We start from the raw sequence: 21263 nt of genomic DNA on the forward strand, positions 1-21263 counted from the left end.
AGAGTCCTCTTTGTCAATTAGTGTGCCCCACTCTAAGTAGGTGGATGACAGAACCCAACATAGATCAATTAGACTTTTTTTTTTCCCTGTGTTTCCTTTTCAGGTTGAAAATGAGCTCTTGGAGCTGTTGTTTTTTCACTTGCAAGCCAAAGCATAGAAACCTATGGATATTGGCCGACCTCCTTCCCACTATATGGAAGAGTCCTTTACATAGAGAAGAAAGTGAGCCCAACAGAAGCATAGACATGGAGAGAAAAAGAGTTGAATGAAGACAGGTTGGAATCCTCAATTCTACTCCAATATCTCTTATATCCAAATTTTACTTTATATCTAAAAAGTTCAAAGCAGTCTTTAAATAACAAAGCCTACAGGAATACCCAGGAGGTTTGGTGATAACTGTAGTATAAAAGACAGTACCTCACTACAAAATGCAAGAAACTGAAGTGAGTCACCAGAAAGAAATGCATTCAGAGTGGAAATGTGAGTGCTTCTAGAAGGTTCCAATAAATATTGTTATATTGATGTGAGTTTAATTTGTAATACTTAGACCAAAAAAATACTAATATACATAGTGTCAAATATATTGTATACATGTAACCAGATCTAATATGTATTTCCTGAACATCTGCCACATGCTTCCTTGAGACCAAAAACATCCTCTGTGAGATTAAAACTGGGCAAGACAATCAGAATATTTTGAATATTTGTCTCTCCTGGAAATCTTTTGAATGGTGTGCAAGAGAGACCTATAGGTTATTTCACATTTATTCATCCTTTACAAATTACCACAAGAAAGACTAATGTATAGGCCACGTTCTATATTATAACTAGGAGTGATTCACATTATACATGGAAGCAACATTAATTTAGAACATTGGGTAACATTCTAGACATCAAAACAGCCAGGGTACTGTTGACAATCAGGACCATTTCCTCCCCCAAAATTATTACAATGCTGAATATACATACACAGCCACCTTATGTGGAACAGTTTGTAGAATTGAGGATGGTGTCTTAGAAAATGTCTAGGAAGGATGTGATTTTCTAATATCTGAAGCATGCAAAAGAAGCAGTATATAATTTAATTTGGCACACTTGAACTGGAGCATAGAAGAAATAAGTTATAAATTCTAGATCCTTATCCTGGGTTATGCAATGTTCCCATGACCCCATCCTTGATACAGTCTTTCACATGATTCTTAAACATACAATGAACACACATAGTTCTTAAATTTGTAACATACATTGTTCTGCCTCAATTTCTTCAGATGATTTTTGCAAGGACTTTGTTATTACAAATGAAGCTCCTATGAAAAGGCTTGACATGTATTAAGTGCTCAATAAATGTTATTTCTTCTTCCTTCAACTTACTCTCTTCCTCCTCTTCTTCCCATAATTATTATTACTAACATCATTATTTTACTCCCCCATTTTAAACTTTTTAGTGTCCTCTAATAAGACAGATTCCCAAAGCCCTTACACATCATCCTTGATATATGACTTCTGACTCTTTCTCTTCAGCTAAATCTTTCTCTAATCCACGTCTCCCATTTTATACTTAATTGCCCCACACCACTTGTAGTTACTATGAAATCCTTTGTTGTCCCGTGCAAATATATCTTTGTGCATGCTAAGTTGTTCCCCCAATTTGATTCTCCATTCTGCAGTGCACCAAGTATTATTTTTCTATTAAATCTCTAAGGAAACAATGAATCCCACCACCAACTGTGCTAAATCTACTTCTGATATAAAATTCTAATATTGGATGCATTGCAATATATGGTATTATTGGCTTTTGTGCCCTTTCCCAGAGTAGACTGCAAGGTCCTAAAAGAAAAGGACAATGTCCCTGTTGCCTAGTACAGTGTCTGACCCATTGACACACTCACTAAATGCAATATTTGCTGAACTGATAAAAACTCCATAAGGGAAAAAATAAAAATAAACTGTTTCACAAAGAGATGTTTAAATCATTAGAATAGATTCCTCACAATGAGTCCCTGACACTTTATCATCACCCAGTCTAAAGTCAAATGTCACCTCAGTCTATCAGACCACCCATCAAGGTAATTTATCCCACTTTATTATTCTCTATTTCAGAACAGTTTCTTTCACAATACTTAGATCTCTTATAACTAACATATATGTTTACTTGACTAGGGATTAGTTACATTTATTTTGTTTTTGTCTTTTTGTATCATTGTAAGCTAGGTATAAAACTAGAAAAGTTCTTAGTTATATCCCCTATTCCTTAGTGTGCTCTGGCTCATAACAGACATTCAATCAATGGTTGTAGAATTTAAAATTGAATATTAATACACAAACTTGAACATAAACTGAACTAATCTGTCAATGATATCTTAGAAATTAATTCAGCAGTATAGTGCGTATTTGGACTATATGTTTCCCACCTCTAAAAATTTGCTTCAGTGCAACCTAGAATCACCCCCACTGGATCGTAGCACCACGGAGTATGTGAGAACTCTCACACTGAAATTTGTATTACCCCAACTCAGCCAACCTTACTGCTGCCCATATAGGTTTTCCTTTTGCCAATAACAGGACTCATCTGTTCTTTTTGCCATTTAGTTATTGAGCTTTTCTTGGCCAGGCATGCCACCCAGGGCCAGCCTAGGCATTAAGCTGGCTGTTTGGCCTTCATTAGCTGCATCTAATCCATTCCCCAGAAAACACCTCCAGGCCATAAAATGCATCTCTGTGTTGTTTTTATTAGGTCATCTGATTGAGCAGATGCTGATAGTTCTAGAAAAGGAGTATTCCCCCTGCCAACCTTAATTTGTTCTGTTTAAGGTACAGGATGGGCTCATCAATAGTGCTATTTCTGTGGTTTAACATGCCATTTCAGACCACACAATTATTTCTTGATTATGAAATCTTAAAGTAGAGGGAAATTACTGAGAGTCACCTGATAACTCTTCTTTAACACATACATCACTGGTTCAGAGATACTGTAGGCATGAAACTGATGTCTCCGGCTCTATGTCATACTATCTTGTCCTCTCTATACTTTTTCCAAATTAGGATTGCTGCACACATGTTATTACTGGGTCACCAATGGAATTTATTCTTCAAATGATTCTCCAACCACAAAACAAGTTGGCCTAGGATTTCTGACAGCAAGAGATCTGTCAAACTACAGAATCACTTAATTCCAGGATTAAAAGGGGAAAAGGACTTTTTTTCCCCCATTGCAACACCCTTACGAGGCTTAACATTTCCCAAATATAGGTGTCCAATCTCTTCTTGAATGATTCTATTAATCTCCATCTTTTAAGGCTGTTCATTTTATTTATTTATTTGGCAGAAGAGTGGTGTAAGAGTGAAGGCACTGAATTGTCATAGAGTTTTTTTTTGTTTTTTTTTTTTTTTTTTTTTTTTTTGTATTCTGAGACAAAATCTGCTTCCTTTTAACTTCCACTTTACTGCTATGTCTGGTATCTAAGAATACTACACATATCATTTTCCTTCAAATAATGACAAATAGGTACCCTCACCGCAAATCCTGTTCACGTCTTTTCCTATGTATTTCCTTTATTTTCTCCTCAGAGATGGTGATCAGATTATTCATAGCTTTATACAGACATGAAATACTATTTATGAGTAAGAATTCCTCTCAGTGAAGTAGTAACTATGACTAAGGACACAGTGTAGGTTAAAATAATAGTGATTAATTTGAAGAACCTATAGAATCCTTTCTTTCATTAACTGAAAATTTAAAGACAAGAATGCCTCTTTCATTTGCAACTATGTCTGCCTTCTCGAAAACACAGACTGATCTATAAGGATCGGGGCTTATTTTTCACTCTATTTCCCCTTTCCAGAGTTTATCAGAAATGGGCAAGAGGTGGCTGACATTCAAAGGGATGCCAAAGGAGCAGCGGGAAGAGAAGAAAAGGAGCCAACCCAAATGCACCTCCTATTTCATCCTCACAGAGAGGGTCAATGGCCCCAGATCCTCTAACCAGCTGGCTTTTTCTAGAGGATAAAATGTTCCCCAGGATTTAGGCCTTTGCAGAGCTGCATTAGTTATTTGAGGCCATTGAGTCTTGCACTGTGTTAGTGCTTTGTTAATTGGTATCCTAGTGGCTTGAAAAAGTCATATAAATCCAGTGAAATCTGTGTGCAGTCAGCTTATCTAGGGAAAAAAAAAAAAAAAATGCAATGTGGTATGCCTCAAAGCCCTGGAGGATCGATAGGAGTTATCTGGGAAGAGATTTCATTGTATTTATATTACACACCTTGCCTCCTTCAAGCTGTTGTCTGGCTTTCTTGATCTGACATGTGGGACTGAGGACAAAGCCAAGGTCAAAAACCACAAGGTAAGCGGCAGGCCGGAGGCATTTTGTATCCCCGTGACTCGGACGCCCAAACCTCAGAAAGACTCTCAGATGCTTCTGAGTCATTGACTCAATCCCAATACTATTTAGCAAAAGAAAGTGCTATTTTTATCAAGGTTGTATGGCAGCACATCTAGCAAAAAACATACTCTCTTTATATGACATGGTCTTTTGTCATGTTAGACTGCAATATGACTCTCCACAATCAGGTCAGATCAATTCATACTAGTTCTGAATTTCCTATCCAAATTCATCTAGGATGTGATTGACAATGTCTGCGGGAAGGAGCCAAATAAGAAGTGGAAGAAGTGACTTTAGTAAAGAAGACTCTTGATGTATTAAACCCTACACAGGAAAATGGATAGTAATAAAATATAAGAATCAAGCAGACAGAATGGGAGAGAGGAGAGAAATCAGCCTCAAGTTGGCAGAGCTTTTCACGACATTTAAATTTTCAGGTTGTTTAACTAGTGGTCTTTCTTCTTGCTGGTATCGTTTTTTTGTTGTGTTGCAAAAGATAGCTGGATGTCTGTTTAAACAAACAGAAAAGATCAGTGACAACATTTACATAAGGATAGATGCATTTTTATTTTACTTCAAAAACACCATTTCCTTACGTTTTGCCCTGCGCTAGACCCTGCAATAACCTCAATTCACAACAGCTGTGCTGTCCAATACCGTAGTTACAAGCCAGGTGTCGCTAATGAGCACTAGAAATGCTAGTGAGACTGGGAATTGAGTTTAGCATCTGAATCCAGGTTGAGTTGCAAATGTAAAATGCATGCCAGATGTCAAAGACTTTGTATGACAAAAAGATAAATAGCACGCTAATAATATTTTATATAGGTCACAAGCTGAAATGACAATATATTGGATATACTGATTAAAGGAAAATAAATTAATTTTACTTATTTCTTCTGCTTTCTAAATGTGGCCACTAGAAATTTAAAAATTAAACATGTGGCTTGCATTGTATTTCTATTGTATGGTACTGCTCTAAAGCACCGAGTCTGAAATTTAATATGACTTTTTAGGTACACAATTAACTTATCATTCATTCATTTATTTATTCATAAAACACTTATATGAGCATCTACTCCATTCTAGACCTCGGGACAGTTTCTGAAGTTCAGAGAAGTGTAGCCTGGAGATGTTGATTTTAGACTCATCAGCTTATATAATTCAAATCATGGTGATGACTCACAGTACCCAGGGGGAGTGAATAGCAAATAGGGAAGATAAATTGCAATTCAAAACTGTAGATACTGTGAAACTATTGAAGACAGAGGAAAGAGGAGTCTCTTAAAGAAAATGAGAAGAAACAGTAAGATCTGCAGGATGAGAACTCTCTCTGCAGGGAGAACTAAGCAAATCTGGAAGCTAGGATACTGAACTATTAAGGAAGAACCAGTAAGTTTACAGAGGTAAACAGAGGGTAGAATGCTCTGTGGTCTCAACTGATATTTTGCTTAAAATCCATGGTGATGATGTCATTGACAAAAAAAAAAAAATGGGATTATTTGGAGAAATCTAATTTAACAAGCTTTCCGGAGGACATTCTTTATTTGTACCAATGTCTGAGATATACAGAGACTAATAAGCATCATCTCTAAGATTTCCTAGTTCAGCCAAGAAGCTAAATTAGCACTGAAACCACTACAGCTACCCTGGGAATAGGATAGCTCCTCAGATAAGAGTGTGACGGACAGTGGAAAGACAATTCCACTGGAACTCGGAGGCAGTACTTCTGGGTACAAATGATGCAGGTCTTGAAGAACGACCATGATTTCATCAGGTTGAGAGGAAAGCACAGAACTCCTTCAATTTATGGGGCACACGGATACAGGTAGATTTGAGTTGGAAGCTGACAGTAAATCCAGCACTAGGTCCTGAATGTCCTGCAAAAGAATTTGGTCCTAACTTGGACAGAGTATGATGAATACTAATGGGTAACAAAAATGAAACCTAAAAATTACTGAAGTAGCATTCAGCTACTAAGACTTCCTCCTGACCACTGCAAGTAGCAGAGTCAACTGTCAGAGAGGAAATAAAAATAAAATAGGGTGAGAATGTTTGGTGAATGTGCAGAATATGCTTAAGTAATGAACATCCTTGGCTGAAGGAAAATAAAAGCTAGTTAATAGAGAGACTTTTACTAGGAACACGGACTGTTATTTGAATGAGTCACTTGGAAAATTTAAATATGAAACCCCTCCCTTATTCCTAGTCTCAACACAATGAGGACTGATTTGCCAACCTGCAGGAAGAAGCTTGAAAGAAAGAAGTAACCATTTCAGAGACCTTAATGGGGATGCAAAGGCTGATTACTAGGAAGTGTTAAAAGCACTGGTTGGCAGCTTAGATAAACAAGAATTAGAGCCACCACAAATAACCAGAGGGAACTGATGTTTGTTAGTATTCTCAGAGATGTTAAATCCATAGAAAATGGAAGTCTTAATACTGAGTCTTTAAGGCAGTTTAGCAGTATCCTCAGTCTTAAAAATGGGTCCCCTAGGGCAAGGTCACCAGTATTTCCTGAGCTACTCTGGTGTGCCTGGCACTGTCAAGTGGGTTAACTCATTTAATCCTTTGAAGTAGATTAAAACATTGTGCAGATCAAAAAACTGACTGTCAGGACTATATACATATATAGGAAGAATTTGAACCTAATCCTGAAATTGTTCCCAAGTCCTTACACCAGGAGTATGTCAATGCCAATTCATTTTATTTTCTTTTTCCTATGAAGAGCTAGAGGGAAAGATGGATATAGTTATAATTTATTAAGCACCAACTATAAGCAAGCTATCAGTACTAGTTTCCCTAATATACATCATTTATTTCGTCTACCACAATAACTTTCACTGATGTAAAATGTTGACTGCCCTACCCCATCCTTCTATCTCATGAATTTAAGGGATTAGAAAGAATGTATTCAAAGATGACTGAGTCAATTAGGACTCTTCTCAGCCTTCTTTGGCTGTTTTGTAATTAAATCAGACTAGGAAGTAGAAAAATATTCTTTAAACATAGGTTTCTACTGGTACATGTTAGAATCAGCTGGACAACTTTCTAAAATAGCTCTAATGCTAAGACCTTGCCCCCAGGTATTATCATTTGACTGGCCTCCAATGCAGAGGGCACATTTGTATTTTTCAAAATCTCCCTTATTGGAGAGCCAGAGTAACTTGATAATAATAGAGTTATTCCTTTACAAAAAGTGGTGGTCCTCAAAATCACATTAATAATGGGAACACTCATCCTCATTTAGAAGTAGACTGTGTATTGTCTTCAGAACAAAGAAATAGTTGCTCTGTCGAGAGTGGTCTCTTCCCATGAATTTCAAGAAGAACCTGACCACTGCGATGGATGGGAAGAGCCTTGACTGGATGTCTCTGAATTATTTCCACCTTTTGGGACTACCCTCTTCAAAGCCTAAGGAGTCTAAGCAGAGTACACCCTCCATTATCATTTTTCTGTTTTCTTTATTATTTTTTTTTAAATTTTTTTTTATTTTTTATTATTTTTTGTTTGTTTTATTTTGTTGGGTTTTGTTTTAGAGAAGGCTGCAGATAGTAGGGCTTAGGTGGATAAAGAAAGGTGGAGGGTTGGGACTTTTTCTTTCTCATCTATAAGGAGTTGGGTTTCCTTGGGGAAGAGGAGAAAAACAATCATAAATAGGAGTACATGGAGGAAATGGTGGGGGAGGATTAGAGAGTTAGAAGAAATTAGAGGATGGGCGAGGGTCCATATGGATAATGTCCAGAATTTTTAAAACATGAAGTATGTACTCTGGCCTCCCCCCATTTTGGGTGACATAAGAGATGAGTTACATTCAAGAGCTCTCAGATGCTCCTTAGTTCCCCTGCTTTCTCTTTTACAGATTTTGGCATGTTACATGTACTTTGAGTAGAAGAAAATGTAAATCTCTATTTGAGAACAATGCATAAATATTTAGTGTCCCTCCATCAAACAGGAAAATTCATGAAAGTGCTCCTGATGAACTTCCTGCTGAATGAGTGTGGCCTGTCTCTTCCTTCCTACCTATGGATGTCAAGGTGAAACAGAAGCTGCGAGGCCTATTTCCCTGGTCCTCCCTAAAAAGTACACCAGTGCTATAGCTGCCAAGTAGACTGTAGTATCCCCATCTAAAAAGGCTCAAGTTAGTCAGACAGTTTGCACTAAGTGGCTAAGCTAGGAGTCAAACCCAAGTCAGCCCAAAGTCTGACATCTTTTGAAGACCACACTGTAAACTTTTCTTTTCTTTTCTTTTTTTTTTTAAGGATTTTATTTATTTATTTGAGAGGGGGAGAGAGAGACAGAGCAAGAGCTCAAGAGCAGGGGGAGGGAGAAAGAAGAAGACACCTCATTGAGCAGGGAGCCTAATGGAGGTGGGGGGTGGAGCGATCCCAGGACCCTGGGATCATGACCTTAGCCGAAGGCAAACGCTTAACCTACTGAGCCACTCAGGCACCCCTCCACACTATAAACTTTATAAGGAAAAAAAAAAAAAAAAAAGACCACACTGTAAACTTTTTTTCTTACCATCATTTTCTTCCGAGGCAAGAGAGAGGGTTGCCTTTGTTAACTATAGTATTTCTCCTTTTTTTGTCTGAAACCCCTTCCTTCACAAAATGAAATATTGAGGTGGAGAATAGACTGAACAGTGCGAACAAACCCTACAGTATTATGGAGTTTAGAGGAGAAAGAAGCAGTAAGATGTTTGCCTTCTGTTTCTTGCCTTGTTGCCACCAGAGTATTTCATTGAGATCATTGAGTCTCTGTTTCTATTGTTCTTTATACTCCTAGTGGCTCTCAAACTTTAACAGCCTTAAGAATAACCTAGAGGGCTTGAGGAAACACAGGTTGTTGGGTCCTACCCTGGAATTTCTGATTCAGGTAGTTGGGTGGGGTCTGAGAAAGATGCTTTTCCAAAAAGTTGAAAGCTGCTGCTGCTGCTGCTGCTGCTGCTGCTGCTGCTGCTGCTGCTGCTGCTTAGAGACCAGCTTTGAGCGCCACTGCTGCTCTGGTGCTTATTGGTGGTTCTCAAATTTGGTTTAACTTCAGCACCACCTGGCAATATATATATACATATTATATATGATTATATATATGTATATATATATAATCATTTTATATACGAGAACTCAGGCTTCAGGAGAGATAGTAACTTGTACAGATTTATACAGCTAGTGAGGGGTGGAACAGGGATTCAAACTCAAGACTGTCTGATGGCAGAGGATTTTTCTTACCCACTCTACTGGTGTTCAGCAAACTATGGGTCGTTTGACTATGACCTGCACTATAACTGAATTATGCAACCCCCCCCCATTTTTTGCTTAAATGAATTTTGTCTTACCCTAAGCAATACTACCCCCTGCCTAAAACAAAGCAAAACAAACAAAAAAAACAAGATGATCTGTTTCACTTCTAAATTGCTATTATGAAACATCAGGGAAACATATTGACACAGCAGGTAACCTCTCAAGGAATCTACACTTCTTCACTGTTGTTTATCTTGTGTCTTCCTTCTTTTGCCTTTTTCTTCTTTCAGTCCCTCCCCCTTCCATCTTTCCTTCCTCTTTCTTCCCAGAGTCCCCTGGCATCCAGCTAGTTTGGCCTTGTTACTCCTCCCACCATCTCCACATGCTTTTCTCAGCTTCTTCCTACAATGCTTGGTTGCAAATTAGGTCACCACCTCCCTAGATCTCTGCTTCATAGCCTCTGGTTTCCCAAGACTTTCTTTAAAGAAATAGAATGGAGATGTGAGAAAGAAAAACAGTCAGACAGAATGACAATGATTGATAAAATTATAGAGCCCTTACTATGTGCTAGGGTTTGGGGTAAGTGCTTATCGTATTTTGACACTTCTAAAGCTCACTACAACTTTATGCAATAATAATAGTACTATTCAGTTTTATAAATGGGGATATGGAAACTGAGAGAGGTTGTGTTTTGCCTAAGGTTATCAGCTGGGAAGTTGTAAAAAGCCAGAGTGTGGAACCAGAGAGTTACTCAAGATCTCAGACTTTAAAACTCTTTCTTCTGAATTTGGTGATTTTAAAAATTTTTCCTTGGTGAATTCCTCTCTACAGTTTTTTGTTTTTGTTTTGTTTTGTTGCTAAATTCTTTAGCAACATTTAGAACATTTCAAAATGTTCCAGGACAAAAAAAAAAAAAAAAAAAAAAAAAAAAAAAAAAAATCCTAGCTTTAGGATTTGTGAATGAATGTCCCAACATATGTCAAATTTCATTTTGAAATCCTACCAAGACGCCGGAATATATAAATCAGACTTCCTGACTCGTGGCATTGCTAGAAAACCAACGGTGTAAGAAGATCAAATTTTGACTAATTATATCTTTTAAAAATAAATAAAATACAACAAATCTGTTTTTATATTCTGAGAAAAAGGCTGATCAACTGGGATAACTGTGGCTTTTGGAATTAGGAAGGATTTCAGTTAACACCTGGCCATTACTGAGCTGCAGGACATAACATTGCTCAGCTTCAGTGCCTTGCCTAAAAATGGGGTTAAGGGGCTCAGAGGGATTTGGGAAAAAATAACTGCATAGAAGGTCTATTTAGTACTTTGGTATGGAGAAGGGGATCAGTGCTACCTCACCCCTATCTTCTCTCTTCACCCTTCACTACCATAGCCAGCAACTCTAGAGTCCATATTCTCAAACCCCTTCAAAGCTCAAATCAAAAAATACAAAGTCCTTGGAGCATTTAATTTTCCCTCAGACATATGTTCCATCTTCAAATCTGAAAATACCCGTAGTAACTTCCTTTTGTCAAATCCTTATTCCATAAATCCTGGATCAAGAAATGTCAGGTTTGATTATGGCACAGTTCATCAAAACAATACAGTCTTTCATTAGGAAGCTGAGAATTATTAAGGAGGATTAAATTTATAAAATCCAACAATACTGTCTATGTTTCCTCTTTGCATCTATGTTAGCTGAGGTCCTTCATCCCCTTCTAATATCCTCTATTTCTTTCTCGCTGTCTCATTCCCTGGTCTATTATATCCTTCAGGGTAGTAGCCCCATTATTTTTTTTTTTTCTCCATCTTCTAAACAACCTATTCCTTTTCTTCATTCTCCTATTCTTTCTCATTCACTTCCTCAGAAATTCATCTGGCAGACAGAGGAAGGACTAAGGTTAATCACGGATGCAATGGCCATATCTTCTTAAACAGATGTGTTAAGGAATGAAAATGAGAATTTACATAGTATGTTTGTTGAGGTGAATATTTCAGTTACTTTTACTTTTGCCTCATGCTATCCTGCCCTTCATTTTATGAGCTTTTGAGGGCATTTCTTAACTATACCTCTAAGTCTGACAACCCTGGATAGAGAGAAGCTAATCATTTCTTCCCTAGTCCTTCACTTTCATTTTAGAGGCCTGCATTGCTTTCTCAGTTGACCATCATAACCTCAACCAAGATGTCAGACGGTATTATGACCCTACCCCAGTCCACTGCTGATTGGATCAGAGGCCAACCTCTCTCCCTCCCATGGAGGCTCTATCATATTCTTTCTCCTAGGTGTTTGAAATGCATCATTATCTTGTTCAGTCAGGCTCTGGTTTGAAATCAAAGGCAATGTGTAATGAGGCCTGGGGCATATTCGGTCATGTTTTTGAAGAAACAGAAAAGGAAGACAAAAGTGACTGTGGAAAGAGGAGAGAAAAAAAAAGGAGAAGAGAAAGAGAATCAGAGATAACAGATTATGGTGTCCTCAGAAGAGCACAGCTACCTTCAATCTAATACCATTTTATTCCTTGGTTCCAGGCTCACAGGAGACCCAAATGACTTTCCTGCACTTGGGTTCCATAAAAAGTCTCTTTAAGTTGCTCTGTAAAGGTTATGTCCCTTATTCCAGGCGATTTCTGAAAATAAAAAATGGCATGAGACATGGAGATGACAAACCATAGATTTGGTTCACATAAACCTATAGATTTGGTTCATAGAATCTATCCCTGAAGAATCATGTTAGAAAAATATGATGCCATTTTATCAAAGGCTGCTTTGATGCATTGGCAGTAGGCTCGGTGAAATATTTAGACTCATATTTCAGCAATTCTCAAATTAAAGCTAAATTGGACTCCTCAGTAATTTAGTAACCAGAGTTAGAGATCTCCATCCATACATGACCAAATTGGGAAAATGGACTAGAATTTGAGAGGGGAGGAAATATTTTTGAATGTGTGATTTGGACACAGACCAAGCTAGGTTAAGTTTCAGCTCCAACACTCACTAATTAAGATTCTGGGCAAGTTGTTTAATGGTACTAAGTCACAGTTTCCTTTTCTGTAAAACTGAAAGAACAATAATTATCTTTCAGGTGAGGATTATGAAGGAAAATAAACAAAGGAGGAAGCAGAAAGAAGAAGAAAGGGAAAAAATAGCACAAGGGGAAAGGGTGAGGTAAAAGAAAGAAATAAGAAAAGTTCCATCTGCATTGTTTATGTGTCAGCTCTTTCTGAAGCACTTACAGACTGATGTGTACACATAAAGGCATTTAATCCATACAAGCTGAAGTAGTAGGTATGATTCGTAAGTCTCACCATTCTTTCTACATAGTTCTTTAGAAGTAATATTTTTATTCCTTCATTAGTTTTATTTATTTATTTATTTATTTATTTATTTTTATATGAGTTGAGGTTTTGGGTTTTTGTTTGTTTTGTTGTTGTTGCTTTTTTTTTTTGTTTTTGTTTTTGTTTTTGTTTTGTTTTGTTTTTTTTTATTTACCATTAGTGTTATAGAAAGAGATCATTCATACTCATGACTGGCCAAGCCTCACTGACCCTATTTAAATGTTTTGGATACACTGAGTTGTATTTCAAACACAGAAAATATCTAATTTACTCTTATATTCTGGAGAGACTGCATTAATTTAGTCATTCGACAAATTCATTAAATACCTACTAATTGGTTTACAATTCCATTTCCTATAGCATTTCTAGGTAACAGAAGCCCAGAGAAATTCCAGATTGTGTCTTACTCCTTACATGAATATGTGTTTTTATAGAACAGAAATCTCAAAGCCACGTTAGGAGCTAAAAATCTCTGGGGAAAAGTTATGTATTAATGTAATACAGATGCTCCTCTGTGACTTATCTTCAGTCCCATTTTTACATTGCAATATCATACCAACTTCTCCCATTTTATTTATTTTTCTATTCCTTATATTAGGGGAAAGTAACTTAACCTTCAATTTCTTTAATTATATAAAATTTGAATTGTTCTGAATTAAGAATCCAAGTCTGGCTACATATCCTAATTCTGAAATTCATTAACAAAATCTTAAATCATTTAAATCTGAGGTGATGTGAAGGCAGATCTGGGAAAGCCATAGTTGGTATGTGTTAGATATGAGAGAGAGAGAGCATATATTTTAAATGAGAAAAAAAATGACATAATCTAGATTATACACTCATTATGAGTAGGAATTATGATTTAACCCTACTGAGTTTCAGTGTGTTCTTTTTTTAAATTCATAAAATGGCAGTAATAACACCTATCTCATTGTATTTACCTTGGATGATACCATGTGTGTGAAATGCAAGAAGATAAAAGGTTTGCATTATTAAATACTGAAGTTTTATTTTATTCTCATTATTATTCTAGTTTAATGATAGTGATAGATTGTTCAGGTTATTTACGTTTACCCTATTTCATTTTTATGCTAAACCCATCTATTATTACACTGAGTTTTTATTAAAAACAAAACAAAACAAAACAAAAAAACTATTAAAAGAGTTATGTGACCTTTAAAATGTTCCAGGGAGTTTCCATTGCCTTTATCCTCCCCCTTCTCCTCCTCCCTCCTCATTATCATAGTAGGAGTGTGATAATAATTTTTATAGTTTGACTTCTAAAGGAAATCATAAATGCAGAGAAGATTGAGTTGTTTGGTAATGGGGCAAGTCAGGATTTTGCCTTATCCACACCTGCATACCGTTGCCAACGTTCCCTATCACTTTAGACTCTATGTTTGAGAAGTGTGATATTGATTGCCACACTGTGGAAGCCAGCCTAGCAGGCTGTATCCTCAGGAGAATTGCTGATTGTGGAGGCACAGGATGGATGACTGACAGCTGGCACCCAGTCCTTTTTTTCCGACAAAGCTTTCACTTGTGATTAATTCTCCATCTCCTCTCCTGTTAGCAGCTGCCAGTTTCCAACCTAATGCCCATCTGCCAATCAGGTTCCAGTTATTTTTAATTAAGACCACTCACAAATTTCCCTCACGTAACTTGAATGGAAAGAAGGGGAATCCTCTTATTCATAATCAAATTTCATGTGTAAATTGCCTTAATCACACTTGTCTGGCAGTCTTCTAATGTGCTGCAGGAAGCAGCACTTTTCCTGTTCAGTCATGCATGGACTCCACACCTTACCTCTCAGATCCACAGCCACAATTATCTGTTTTTATTTGTGTCTCATTAAATCTGAAATTTCTTTCAGTAGCTCGATACTGAACCTTCGCACTCTGCTGCCTCAACCTTAGCATTCTGCTGCCTGTGAACAGATGGCAATGGCTTCATCCAGGTCAAACTTAGAGACAGACTTCGGGAATCACTTATAAGAAATTATCTTGGGTTCGGCAATGTGGATTCACTGACAATATATAAACTCTATCAGGGTGACCTGACAAGTATCAGGGCACATGGAGAGTTGCATTTAGGTTATTTAGGTTCACTTGAACACCAAAGTCAAAATAACTTCAATATGTAGAACATTCAATAAGTTAAGCCTCTTTGATTTAGATAATTGCTTGTGTTTGATTCTCTAAGTATTCTTACAAATACTTGAAGGCCACCCATAAAAAATGTAGAGAAACTGTCCTTTTAAAAATTATTGTAGTATGGAGTAGTCAGGAGCTTGCATGAAGGTTTAGATTAAAAAACAAAAAAAAAAAAAGGAGAATCCGGATCATACACTCAGGATTAGACATTGTTCCTGAATTTATCCCTGAGCTTGAAATCTAAAACATACTTTGAGGTTGTTATATCCACCTGGAGAATGGCAAAGTGTGGGAAGTCTTTGTAGTCTCTGAATAACAAAACAGATATTTGAAAACTCAAGGCTATGGAAATTTTATATAATGGAAAGGAAAACTCTGCCAGTCATTCATTCAGTCACACCAAATACCATTAGAAAACCTTATTCAGGATGTAGTGCCTAGTTGATGAGCTCTGCTTGTGTGTTTCCATTCTTCCTATCTTCTCCTTCATCTAAATCCTGACCATAGCACTCTGTGCTAAAATCTTTCAATAGAATCCATCACTTGGAATGCTACAGTCCATATTTTCTGGTAGTCTAAAAGACCTTCACTGAACTATCCTCCTTCTCCCCATTCCCCTTTCTTCCCCTTTTGATTTTAACTGGCACCTGAGTATTGAGTATGCATGACACTCTTCCATGTCCTTTGCATGTATTTTGTCATTAATTCCCACAGCATATGAATTTGCAGATGCATATACTGAGACTTAGAGATGCTGTAATTTGCCTAATGTCATAATAACTATCAAAAATAGAATTGGACCTCAGAAATTCTGCTTCCATGGCCTGTGCTCATGAGGATTTTGCAGTAGTTATCCTAAGCTTCAACAATAAAGGGTTAAAAGTCAAAACACTAAATAATATAAAGCATCGCTGTGTTAGTGATTTAGCACCTTGTTCCATCCTGCCTCGAAGGCTTGTGCATGACTCCCAAAAGTACATTCACCATGTGATTTTGTCATTGGTCCTCTTTCCTATAATCTTAGAAGTATAATCGTATACTTCTAAGGAAGTATACTTTATTTTTGCATATCTAGCACATAAGGAAGGATACATAGTATATACACTGAATATTTATGTTTTTCTATAAGTAAGGATATTGTTCATTGAAGTGATGAAAATGCAGATCATAGTGAAGGGATAGGAATTCAATGTGAAGGATGCCATAATGGATAATTATACAGAAAACATCAAAAAGTACTTATGTACCACCTTCACATAGTTTATTGTATTTGATCTTCAAATTATATGGGGTAGGATTAAATTTACTTTCTTTCCCCCCACAAATAAACCTATTCAACTCCTCTATATATTTTACCTTTATTTCCCTAGCTATACATGAAAAAAAAAAAAAAAATACATCTGAAATTATAGATGCCAAAATCTTACCAGTGCATTTTTTTTTTTAAATTTTGCAGATAAAGTTAAAGGAGCTTTCATTTTCTGCTCTACTTATTGCTCTATTCCTTGAATTGCATGATCAAACTAAAGGCTAAAAAAAAAATCCTCATGTTGTAAGTTGAGTATGAGACATGAAGGGTTCAAAGAACTTTCGTACAATTATATACCAGTCTGGAGTTAAAAAGTTAAGTCTGCACCAAATAGAGAAACTTTGTAACCACAGTATAAAAAAAGATCATTTATACCAAGGGGGCAGATGGTATCAAGTACCAATCAGGTAAAATACAGAAGAGATGAATAAGATACCGTTCCCTACTAAAGCATTCAAATCATCAAAATGTTTATTTCATTCACACATTTTTAATCACCTTCCTCTCCCAAAACACTTGGATATTTCCAATGAGGTCCTTACTTTGAGAAGCTGCAAATTCCCATGAAGTTTCTGGTTTGTGCCCAACAGTAGTCATTGCATATAACTTAATATAGGTCATCTACACAACCACCCAGTGAGGCAAATACTTTTATTACAACCATTTTACAGATAACAAAATTGAAACTCAGAGGTGATTAATGTATTTCCAAAGGTTATTAATAAATGACTGAGGACTCTGAGTGAGATATAGTCTCCCTTTAAACAATCTGGAAACGAAAACAAAATTGCAACAGTGATGTTTATATAAATGATGATGTAGGAGCAGAAATGAGGGTCTAAAAAATTCAGTTAGAAGAACTCAGGGGCGCCTGGGTGGCATAGCGGTTAAGCGTCTGCCTTCAGCTCAGGGCGTGATCCCCGCGTTATGGGATCGAGCCCCACATCAGGCTCCTCCGCTATGAGCCTGCTTCTTCCTCTCCCACTCCCCCTGCTTGTGTTCCCTCTCTCGCTGGCTGTCTCTATCTCTGTCAAATAAATAAATAAAATCTTAAAAAAAAAAAAAAAGAAGAACTCAAATCACAGATGTTAATATAAATTAAAAATACATAATTCCAACAAGGTTAGGTCTCATGGGTAGCTTTCATTTTATTTGTAATCTTGGGGCACCTGGGTGGGTCACTCGGTTAAGCACCTGCCTTTGGCTCAGGTCATGATCCCTGGGTACTAGGATCAGGGCCCCATTTCAGATGTCTGGTTCCATACTCAGCAGGGAGTCTGCTTCTCCCTCTGCCCCTCCATCCCCCTCCCATGCTCTCTCTTGCTCCCTTTCTCTCTTTCTCAAATGAATAAAGTCTTTAAAAACTTTATTTTTCATCTATTCTTTTTTTTTTTTTTTTTTTTTTTTTTTTTTTTTTTTTTTTTTTTTTTTTTTTGTCTATTTCTCCTCATCTCTTTCCCCTTTATTTATCCAACCCTGTGAAATACTGATGCTCCCAACAGAACATTTAGAACACACTCCTGGAGTTTTTTAGAAGGATTAATTTGAAGTTACACTCTGGCAGATTTAAAATGGTCATACGAATGTTGACACTTCTCCCATTGACAGATGGGATATATATCACCTCCCTTTGAATCTGAGAAGACCTGCAACTACACTGACAAATGTTGTACCACAGAAGTGATGCTATGCCAGCTCAGTACCCATCTTTGAAAAAGACAGGCAACTTCTGTCTTATTTTCTTGGAACTGCAAGCCACTATGGAATAAGTCTGACTACTCCGAGGCAGCCATCTTGTGAGAAAGCCCAAACTAGCAACATGAGAAGTGGTGTGGGAAGGAAGGAAGGGAGACAGACAGACAGAGAGATAAACATGTCACAAAGTACTTCAGACACTCCACAAGACCATAGACATCATGGAACAGAGACAGGTGGTCCCTGATACTCCCTGACCCGCAATGTATTGAGATCCATTTAAAATAAATTAAAGGTGTGTGTAGTTGTGTTATTCCACGATAGATAACCAGAATAGAGAATCAATTTCTTCTCACTTCTAGGGTTGGAAGAATTGAGGAATTGGCAGCAGCTCTTTCTTCCTGTCCTCTCTTCCTTATCTTTTCCCCACACTGCACTTTTTGACATGGCAATGTAAGGCCATTTATTCCCAGGTGCACTTCTGTCAGTATAGGGATATTCTAGCTGTGAATTGAGGTCAGGTCACGGTTATTACACTATCGGTGGGATGAAGGGGGGGCATGGAAGTAAAATTTGAAACTGAAAAGAAAATAAATTGTCCACACAAATATCTCCTTTAAATCATTCAGCAAACTATCCCCACATCCCTGAGTCTGTCCTTATCAGTGGCACACACTGCTACAGTCTCAGGTAAAATGGCCTTTCACTGAGACTTTGGTAATTCTGAATCTGCAGGAGGAGAAGCTCTACAGAAACATTCTATTTGGTCTATCTTTTTAATTCTGTTGCAGTCTTTCTCCTCATGTGAGAATCTCAAAGGTTAATACAAGGGCTGGCTAAAGATCAATTCCAGATATTTGCAAAAAACTATTGCATGATCTATCTTACATCAACCATGTTTCAAAACAAATGATTCAAGTAAATGCAGATTTTCACCTTTGCCATGTGTTCTTCTTCTTTTTTTTTTTTTTTTTTTTTTTTTTTTCCTTTTAAAGAGACAGAGAGGGAGCAGGGAGGGGAAAGGAAAGAAGGAGGGGGAGAGAGAGAATCTCAAGCAGTGAGAGCTCTACCCCTGGGTTGGATCTCAGGACCCTGAGATCATGACTTGAGCCAAAATCAAGAGTTGGAGGCTTAACCAAATGAGCCAGCCAGGTACCCTGAGTACTTGTAAATATTTTTAAATGCAAACTACAATGTGGGAAAATTAAAAAAAAAAAAAAAATGTTATGTTTTCTGTTGTTCAATTCTTATAGTCAAATAAAATAATAAGAAAAACATAAATATTTGTTGAATTTATTTATTTTTTTTAAAAGGCTATCTGACTTCGATCCATCTGGTATTATTTATACAGAAGAAACTAAATGACAACATTTCCACTACAGCAACTAAAAAAACATCTACATGATTCTTCTAATTACAGCTCTAAATTTTCACAGGTCTACTTCTAATAGATAGATATTAATGTGACTGACCTAACATCAATTTTAGTTTATCTAGCTTTCTTTTTAGAATGACCTACATTTTTTTTTTTCCTCTGTCAAATCCACACACTGAGTTGCCAAAAGAACAATGAGTTAATTTGAAAGCTAAGCATTCATCAAGATTTTTGTTGTTGTTGTTACTGTGTGGTCACTGGGGATCACATAATTCTTTTTTGATGCCCATTACTTACCAAGTATAAAATTAATGCATTAACCAAACATTATAAGGAAGCTTTCCTAAATCAAACACTTAACAGTACGGTTTCTTCCTCTGATTATTAGCCCTTAAACAATGTCTTCCTGTTCACATTGACCTTGCTTTGTGTTCTAAAGCAGGATAGCAATCATAGAAATATTCAGAGGAGGGGCACCTGGGTGGCACAGAGGTTAAGCGTCTGCCTTCGGCTCAGGGCGTGATCCCGGTGTTATGGGATCGAGCCCCGCATCAGGCTCCTCCGCTATGAGCCTGCTTCTTCCTCTCCCACTCCCCCTGCTTGTGTTCCCTCTCTCGCTGGCTGTCTCTATCTCTGTCAAATAAATAAATAAAATCTTAAAAAAAAGAAAAAAAGAAAAAAAGAAATATTCAGAGGAAGTGACTAGATGATATTGCCCTAAAGAAATTTCTTAAAATGTACTTATTTACTTATAATAAGTAAATAAATAATGTACTGATTTACTTACAATAACCAAAATAAGACGTTCATCCTAATGCTATTTCAGAAAGAAAAGAAACCAAAAACCTAAACCCTTACAAAAAGTAAATAAAATTGTAAAGTATATATGCCTGATGAAATATGAGGAAATATGCAAATAGTGGTTTACAAACTTTGTAATAAGGTACAAAGAATAATACTAAAGAAATCCTAACGTACAGGAATCTTGGAAAAACAGTAGGTATTCATTAAAAAAAAAAAAAAAAAAAAAAGGAAAGGAAAGGAAAGTATAAAGACAAAGAAGAAAAGCAGAGCCTAATAGTCATCTCTGTTCTACCATGCCAGTATTTTGGGAAAACTTAGTTTCATGGATTTGTTTTGGCTCCATACACCTAACTGTGAAAATAAAGGCTAACCTGTATCAAGCTTCTTTTGTGATGTACTTATCCTGGGTGAATCACCGAGTTTTTCTCATTTAATATTATGTATTAGTAATTTATGGGTCAGAAAAGTGAAGTTAAGAAATCTCATAACTTGTAAAGGACAACCCTTTAGTAATTAGTGGTGGATGATATAGTAATCCAGTTTATTTTTTCCTCCTGACTGTGTCGCATTCCTAGATATATGAAAAGCTAGAGGTATATATTTCCATCTGTTTTTAACCTGGTCAGATATAAACAAACACATTGCTCCTCATTTGGTCTTCGATGAAAATTCATTATGCACTTTGCATTAATCAGAATTCTGTGATTAGCACATAAAGAAATATACCACAACAGGGACAAAATATAAATAAGTATTAAGGTCCATTAGGTGTAAGGACTCTGAAATTGTTTTTTTGCTTCTCCTAATAGCTGTGTAATATCTTTACCATCTGATTTCAAGATGAGAAAACCGGAAAGGAGCTGTTCATCTAAAATATAAAGCTAGAATTCAGCCTTAGCTTTTGTGATTCCAAGATTTATGAGGACTTCCCACTGTCTTACCATGTTCAAAACATTCACTAATTGAAAAA

This window comes from Ursus americanus, chromosome 21, assembly GCF_024610735.1.
Source record: "Ursus americanus isolate L20-20 chromosome 21, mUrsAme1.1.p, whole genome shotgun sequence".
NCBI classification, from domain to species: Eukaryota; Metazoa; Chordata; class Mammalia; order Carnivora; family Ursidae; genus Ursus; species Ursus americanus.